Raw genomic sequence first — 9294 nt, 5'->3', positions numbered from 1 at the left:
GAAGGGTACAAGGAGGATTGGGCCTCCTTTCCCGGACAATCTCAGTACAAAAATCTCAACTATCCATACCTCTAATCCTAGAGAAGAAGAGAGGAGAGGAGAGGGGGAACACAGAGAGAGGGAGGCGCCAGGAAGGTGATGGTGGCGTGTGTTCTGTCTGTGGCTGGCGCCAGGGGAGAGAGGAGAGGGTGAGGGGTATTTAAGGTGCCCACGCAGGGGTCCAAAATACCCCCGACTCAAACTAGACACTAAAACGCCCGTAGGGGCAAAATAGGAAATATGTACACGATCTCATCCGACGGCGGAGTTTCTTTCTTCCACTCGAAGACTTCTCCGCGATGCCGTCATGTCGATGAAGATCCGGTTCACGGTTTTGGGGGGTCCGTGAAACCCGGGTAGGTGACCGGTTTTGAGAAAACCGGCAAAACTCCACGCGCGGGAAGATTCCCGCCTCCACGCCGTGGCCCTAGACGCCGTTCCCGCCTCGGCCTTCTGACGGCTCTAGACGCCGCCCGACGCCCATCACCTCCTCGCCCGCAGCGAGGCCCTAGACGCCGTCGACGCCCGTCGCCTCCGTCAGTCCCGAGACCGACGCCCGTGCCTCCACGACTTGGCGTCTTCAACCGCCGTCCGCCTCCTTGGTTTTATGGCGCAAACTAAGAAACCCGTCTTCCGTCGCCGCTTGCGCCCTCGATCCAGGAGTGGACGCCACAGCTACCGCCTGGCCCGAGCTCCGATCCCGGTTGCCCTTCACCACCGTCCACCGCACGGTCCATCGGCCACAACACGTCCACAACAGCTCTCCATCGACACTTGACACCCGTGTACCTGCAATCCAAAGACCAAGCGCACGATCACACCGCACGGTTGACAATTCACTCATCACAAGCAGGATAGAGTACTCAACATTCCTCAAAATCTATTATTGGAGCAAATCATTCAGGATGAAAGCCTCATCGAGAAAGTGCCTATAAGGTCAGATAAAGTATGCTCTCGTATGCGGAGCATGCCGATTAGGAAGACTAATTCAGTTTAACTGAAGATTCTAAATTTGCATAGAGGCTGGACTACAGTGTTTTTTGCTGGCATTTTTACGGAGCATCTTAATCCTTGAGGGCTTACACTCCAGCGGAGCAAAGGATATATAACATATTTCCATTAGAGCAAGTCCATTTTCTCCTTGGTAGGCTTTTTTGCCTAGTGTTTGGTAGGCTGTAAATTTTGGTTTGCTTGCAGTCACTGATTTGTTGTAAGTTAATCAAAGCTGATGCTACAAGCCACGAGCGTAGCACAGGAACATAAAAATCTGATCCTGTTTTTGTGTCAGCACAAGGACCAGCGGACGATCCATAAACATAGCAAGATATATTCTGGAAAATATGAACGGCATATATAATGAAGCCCAGCCGTTACTCCAAGCAGATGAATCAATTTTGCAATCAATACAAACCGACCCAAAGCAGAGGATTCAGGGCAGCAGCGTAGAGCAGAAATGGAAGCAGTAACCTCTGTTGCCCGAACCGTTGAAGAACCGTATTTCAACAGCAGGCACTTCAACAGCTAAATGTCTTAATTATTAAAAAAACAGTGAAATGTCTTCACATCCAAGTTCAAAACTTACATGGCACACACACAAGGAAAAGAAAAAATCAAGAGAGATGGACAGAACGGTGACTCTCACTAAATTGTGCAAGTAGTTAACCACCGACAGGAAGCATCATGTCTCTTGCCATCGGGTCTCTTTCCACCGAGAAGCAACATATCACATTGTCCTGGGTACGTCGCCCATGAAGGTAGCACCCACAAGGCCACAACAAACTCCTGCGGAGTTCTAGTTGCCCTCTCGTTGCTGCAGTTCCTTCTCTTGATCAGTTTGCTTCTCTCCTTCCTCTTCACAGGTATCTTCTTCCTCTTTATTATCAGTGTCTTCCTCTCCTTCCTTTGCACTAGCCCGCTCCTCATCATTTGTCATCCTGTTGGAAAAATCATAAGAGAAATGAATATGACCATATGAGTGAGAGGAGGTTGATGGGGAAAACGATCTGACAGTGGACGTCTGATTGGCACCCTCAAGTATGAACTTTGGTTCTATCCATCTCTTCCTGCTTTGCCTGCTCCTCTTCAATTTGCCAAATTTTGTGCCACTCAGTCAATAGACCCCCAGTCCGTTGATTCATTTTCCTCAAACCCTAGAAGAGAATTAAAAAAATGCAACCAAGAGGGTGTCAGAAGTAAGGGATTACGCAATTGAATAACTAAGAATTTGCTAATAAATAGTACAAAGAAATATGTGATTGTAGCAGAAACCCAAAGGTTGACGGAAGCATCAATGATGGCAGTTCACGGAAGGGAACTTACACATTCGATCCGTTGACAGCCGTCATCGTCGTGCCATGGTATGAATCTGATAGTAGGATGGTTTGGGATGTGTCATGATGGCACCATTAATTGCACTAGCAACCCATCTGATAGCTTCATCATTCTTATCTTTTGTTGGATCGTAGTTGTTGTCACTTCTGCAGTTGCCATAAATACCTACATCAACCTTGCTGAGAGCGGAGAGGTGCTGGATACTCATATCAGAAGCACCATTCAGGCACTCCCTCTTATGCACACAAAATACGACCTCCAGGTGCTCAAGCTTTGGCATTGATCCCACTTGAAACTCCAGCGCGGTCCCACAACAACCAATATCCAGGGAGAAATATTTCAAACTTCTGAATCCATTTCTACCATGGACAGTGATCCTTCCGTTGGTGCCTCCGACAGTAGCTAGCTCGAGAAAAATTAAACTGGGTATCGCTCCAAGGATCTCAACATCCCCTGGTCTCAAACAGATGACACTATCCAGTTTTAGAACCACGAGATTTCCAAGCGATGCCATCCAATTTGGCACCTTATAGATGAGACAGGATTTTATGCAGAGCTTCCGGAGGCTACAGGGAGCAGCAGGATGCCATGAATCCAGCGGCATTGGGTATATGTTGTACACAGAGGAGTCCGTGATATATAGATTATAAAGGTTGCATGAAGATAATAAGGTTCCCACATAACTGTGACACCCCTCAGCTTGCCTTTGTCCTTCTGAGTCTTCGAGTGAATCAAAATCCAATTTAATTTTTAATGTCCTCAGCTTGGTTAGTTTATTGAATTCTTGTAGAGACTTCCCTTGTTCGTAGGATTTGAGTCCATACTTCAGCATCTCTTCTAAGCTGTGCATCTGCCCAATCACTCCATCTGGAAATCTATTGTCCGAGTCAACATACAAATGTGCCAGTCGTTGTAGTTTGGTGATAGTGGATGGAAGCTCTTTAACCCTGGTACCTCGTACATCCAGGGTTTGCAGATATTGCAGTTCTCCTATTTTCTCTGGCAGCTTAGTTATTGGATATGAGGAGAGACGCAAGTACTTGAGATGAAACAGAGTTTCAATACTTGCAAGATGATGGTCTTCTATGCCCCTGCAACCTCCAAGATCCAACACCCGAAGAGCAGTGGAAGGTAACAAAGTGATTTTCATGGGCTGCCCAAATAAAGTAACTGATCAAATGTGAGACAACATCGGGTCTTCCCATATGGTAACATTTTCTTCAGTGTGGTTGATGACACAAATCCTGCGAACCTTGTATTCTGAAGTGTGTACATGCTCTGCACCGTTTGATAGAGTTACAAAATTCTCTTCAGCAGCCTTGCACTTGATGTAGTCAAGAATGATGTCATGAACTCGGCATGCCTTTGCCTGCCCATACTTTACATCAACAGGTTGTATCATGCTTCTATTGATGAGATCATTAAAATAATACTCACCAATTTCATATTTCGTTCACCCTTCTTCCTCATGAATGAACCCTTCTGCAATCCATCTATTGATCAAACATTGTTTCTTGATCTCATAATCTTCTGGGAACACACTCAAGTACAACAAACAAGTTCTTAAATGATGAGGAATATCATAGTAACTCATAGATAATATAGCTGTCATCTTCTCGGCACCAGTATTTTTTGCAAGTGTGGATCCAATATCATGCAACACCCTGTCCCATTCACATTTTGCATGCTTATCAGTTAACATGCTAGATATAGTAATAATCGCCAGTGGCAAACCATCACATTTTCTTAATATCTCATCTGGAACACTGCCCAAGTGAGTACAGCTCAAGTTTTCAGAACCAAATGCTCTTTTCAAAAGTAACCTTTTGGAGTCCTCAAAACTGAGAGATTTCATTTGGTAAACATCACCAGCTTGGAAAGACAAGCATGATGCAACAGCAGCGATATGTGTCGTAGTGATCACTCTGCTGTCATATTTTTTATTTAGTAATGCAAGCTTTATGGTCTCCCATGGGCTTTCATCCCATATATCACCAATTACAATAAGTTACCGGCAAACGATTTTTAACAACAAAACAATTAGAGCTAAAACGTGCAAAGGATATAATTGTATTTGTCAATAATATTATCAAATCTGGCTAGCTAAGAAAATGCTCAGAGGTTCACGTGCATGATGATAGGAACCGGTAATAAGTAGTTGCATAGTAGTATACACTCCCCCACTCCAAAATGTAAGATGTTTTAGTATAGTTATAATTTAATGACCACTGTATAGAAAAACTTAATTACATCTACCACACTAAATCCACCACTGAATTTTTCTTATACACATATATATGATGTCAAAAAAGTTGCTATGGTTTTTCTGCAAATTTAGTCAAATTTGAAAAAAAATTAACTTAGGAAAAATCTAAAACACCTTATAATTTGGAACCCATGGAGGAGGATGTTACTTTTTATAAATAAAAATTTAAACAATATTCATGCTTGTTAGAGTATATCAGAAATATCTCTATATTGTATCTGTATCCTACCATATCTATATATTCAGCTCCGAGACTTAGGCTAATGATCCATTCAATTACACCAATTCTATCTCTCTACATGGTATCACAAGTTTAGAGTTTGAGATCCTTGGCTACACCTTCCTCCGTGTCTCGCCACGCCCCTCTCCTAAGGAGACAAGCTTTCCAATGGCACCGGTCCCACCTCATTACGAGGTCTGAGTCATCGGGAATCATCAAAACAATTGGACATACAGAATCTGTCAGGGTTTTGCGTCACTGTCTTTTGGGCCGCTGGCCCGTGTATCGTTTGGAGCCCATGTTGGGGGGCGCCCCAGCCTAGTTTTCCCAACCCTAGCTCGTGGCTATAAACTCAGTAGCCGCCGCTTAGAAATCTCAGGTTTTGTTTAGATCAAGTTTTTCCATCGCTGCCTGTGATTTGATTTCATCCGATCGCAGCAGCCGAGCGCCCCCACTTTCCCCCGCCTCCCACAGCTTCGGCGCCCCCTCCAGCGCCTCCACCTCCTCCGCCGCCGTCATCGCCGCTAATCATCTTCGATGTGATCTCCCCCGCCCGGTCCCTGGCCCAGTGGCGTCATCACCACCGGTCTTCCCTTCCACTCCCTCCCCGCTCTTCTAAGGCCGCTAGTGACCCCCCCCCCCCCCCCCGGCAACATGATCCTCTTGAGGTTTGGCCGCTGGAGCTCGCTGGGGAAGATGCACAGTGCGTGTGTGACATAGCAAGCTCTAATCGCATATGCGATGAATAGGTTTCCCCGCTTTTTTTCCACACAATATTGCTCCAAAACATGCGTGATTCATGAACCACGACCCAGGTAGCTTAGTCAATTAGATTCCTTGAGACTTATGCAACCAACAGGACAACGAGACATACGTGATGAGTTGTTCAATCTCAAATCCCACGACCTGTATTCGACACATTATAGGGAATAGCGTGTGCGTGTTGTGCTCGTAAGGCTGTGTGTTGTGCTCATAAGGGTAAATGTGTGTGAGCGTGTGACACAAAACCATAGCTTCATATCGTGTAAAACAAAGCAACATAGCGTGTGACTTTGTAATGAGCAAACAGAAAAAGAAGAAAATATGTTTGGGAGGCGTGCTGATTATTAGTAATTAACGGACCAGTACATACGTTTTTTTATGAGTAAAATGCATCAGAAGTGCACCAATTTATAAGGGTGTGTTATTTAGGTCCACAAACTCTAAAAGTGCATTTTTAGATCCATCAATTTAAAATTTGTGTCACTTAGATCCATAAACTATGAAAGTGCATTTTTTAGGTCCATAAACTTGTAATTTATGTCACTTAGGTCCATAAACTCCGAAAGTGCTTTTTTGGGTTAATGAACTTCATCAATGAGCAATCGTGTGGCTATAGCCCCTTAAAGGTCACCCCGATATAGCTGTCCATGAATATCTTTCAATCCCTCACCGAGAACCACTCTGGTTTGACCCAAATTAAACTTCATCATAAGATTTTTCACCACAACACCTTGCACCACCATATCCGGCCACCCACACCACGGAGGATATAATATCCCCTACCATAGTACACATGTTGTTGAGTCCCTCTATAACCTCCTCCATCTTTCCAAAGCAATACTCCATACTCTCCACCCATATTACGGGGTTATATCTGGATCTAAGCTCCAGAACTCACCAATGGCAGTCCGGAAGCCCTCTTTGGATCCCAATACATGTCAATAACCTCCAAAATAAGTCTTTCATCCCCCTCTCCCCTCCCTATGCACTTGATTTGAAATTGGGGCTCAAATTTCACCATTCGAAACTCCAGCAATGTGTGGAAACCGTGTAGATTCATGTTGGAGTCATATCAGTGCATGAAGGCTAGGTAGAGGGGTATGGACTTAGGTGACACAAATTACAAATTTATGGACTTAGGAATGAAATTTCGGAGTTCGTGGACCTAAGTGACAAAAATTACAAGTTTATGACACAGAAATATAATTTTGAAGTAGAGGGACCTAAGTGACACATTCCTACAAGTTGATGGACCTCTGATGCATTTTACTATTTTTTTATTTTAATCAGGAATTAGACCTTGCAATTCAGTTTCATAGTTGTCAAAAACAATATATTGTCAATACTCAGTATCATAGATGACTGGGCTTACCTTTTATCCTGGAGTTGTTCCCTCAGTTTATCAATGATTTGCTTCTCGTCATCGTCCAATATATTGTTGGTGATACCAACTCCTTTAGCAAGGTCTCTTAATATCTTTTTGACATCAGGATTTCGAGAAACCACAAAAGTTGTGCAGGAAAACTGGCTTTTCACGCTTTGATAGACTTGATTTGCAAGAGTAGTCTTACCAAGACCTCCGCAACCAACAATCGAGAGCACTTTAGGTTCTGATGAGGAGTCTCTCCTTTCCATGGTTAACCACTCAATGATATGCTTCTTAGGACCATCAATTCCGACTAGCTTATCTACCTCCACATAGAGCGCTGACAGCCGAGGGTCAACGGCAGAATAAGTACTAGAGTTGGAAGGGATCTTGTCAGATTTGTACCTATTGCGCCTCTCGCTAGCCTCGATCGCACGTGCCTTGAGTTCTTCGATCTGCTTGTCTATTTGATGGCGTGGCTTCAGCCTCTTCATCTTGTCGAAGATTTGCTTGAAACGATTACCCCCATTAGGCTCGTGGTCAACACGAGCCCTGAAGGCATCGATGCAATCTTCAAAGTCGTAGGCCAGCTCCCGTAGCGTGTCCCTCCAGAGCCGCGTCTCAGGGTCGAGCTGCTCTGAATCTGCGAGCACCTCGAGGGTGGAACTTGCGGCAGTCAGCTCAGCTTCCAAGAACTTGATGTGCAGGGCCGTACCGGCAAATCCGGAGGCCCTGTGCGAAACAATGCACTGGGCCCTAGTGGCCTAGTGCAGAATCGCGAATGGCAAGTAATAGTAGCTGGCAAGCGCGATGTACTGTGTGAAAGCGCAAATAATAGAAGTCCTACGTGTGACTGACAGTCAAATCATCACACAAGGCCTAATAACTATTTTTTATTCTAGAATTTTTATGGTTGCTGCAACAATTATTATTGTTTGCGCAAGAAAAAAAATTATTACGGAACAAAAGAAATTTATTCTAGCAACAAAACACAGTGGCCTGGTTTATTGGGCCGACTTTAGACCCAAAACATGGAATTCTGAAGAGGTTGGGGTGCTGTGACAGGTCCACTCGAGGTCACACGCGTGACCCCGAGCAGCACCCGTGCAAAAGAAGCGGCAAGCGATACGCCTACGATGATTCATCTTCCAGGAGCAATTTGGGCCACGTTTTGCCACAAATTTGGCCAACAATCAACTAAATTAAATTCTCTATATAATTATACTTAATGTATACCTAGTATTTTAGGGGCCCTTCGAATTTGGAGGCCCTGTGCGGTCGCACAGCCCGCACGGGGCTAAATACGGGCCTGTTGATGTGCTTGCGCACACCTTTGAGCCTGGAATACTCCTCTTCCAGCAGCTTGTTGATCTTGGACAGGAGGGGCTTCATCACCCCCGTGGTAACACTCACAAGAGCAGTAGTAGCAGCCATTTTTGCTCATCTGTGGGCTTTGTGGAATGAGTTGTTCTGTGCGAGGAGGTCTGCTCGGCCAGTTCATGTATTAAGAGAGAACCTCGTTGCCAGCAATGGCTGGTGGATTGATCATTTCATTTTTGTGTCCTTGAGATCCACGCGTAAGAGTTGACAAACACTACTTTAAAATGCTCCAACCACTACATGATGCACACATTTCCATGACTACCTGCAGGAAGAATCCTTTCCTTTCTGAAACCAAGTATTATAAAATTCAGTCAGCTGGCTAAATGGTTGTCCACGTCATAAAAATTCTTTGTGGAAGAGAGAAGGGAGGAGAGAAAATGGAGTGGGCGTGTGACTAGTCGCCCGGCTGAACCAGCGTAACCGAGATAGAGCGCCCACTCCCAGCCTGCTGTGGGCGAAAGCAATGGCGTCGTCTTCCTCGGCGGATCTAATGCTCTGTCCCGCCTCCATCGTGCCCATCCCCATTGCTCCTTCTGCTGAATCGCTCTCTCGCGCACCAAATCAATCTCCCGCTCATCAAATCAAAGGATAATGCTAACTCCTTGCCTGATTCCATCCCCAACCCCCAATCTCCATTCACTTGCTCGATTCCCTGGTCAATCAATTGCAAAGGGAAAAAGTCTACATAACCCCCTCACCTATCGGCAGTTGACTACTTAACACCCCAACCTATAAAACCAGATATTCTACACTCCAAACTTTTCAAAACCGGACAAATAACCCTCTCAAGCGGTTTTGGATAGTGGTTGTCTTTTTTTATTATTATTTTGAATAAATCATCGAAAAATCATAGTAAATCACAGAAAAATCATAAATAAATAAAAAATCCAACATAATTGTATTACATAGTTATAGATTTATTTAGGG

The 9294-nt window shown here is 44.7% G+C and overlaps 1 pseudogene; it reads right to left on the bottom strand.

Annotated features, from left to right (window-relative positions):
* Positions 1–1962: 1962 nt before the first annotated feature.
* LOC120677884 lies at positions 1963–8418 on the bottom strand (annotated as a pseudogene).
* Positions 8419–9294: the final 876 nt, after the last annotated feature.

Source organism: Panicum virgatum, chromosome 6N, assembly GCF_016808335.1.
Source record: "Panicum virgatum strain AP13 chromosome 6N, P.virgatum_v5, whole genome shotgun sequence".
Classification (NCBI taxonomy): Eukaryota; Viridiplantae; Streptophyta; class Magnoliopsida; order Poales; family Poaceae; genus Panicum; species Panicum virgatum.
This window is presented reverse-complemented; position numbering and strand designations above follow the sequence as displayed.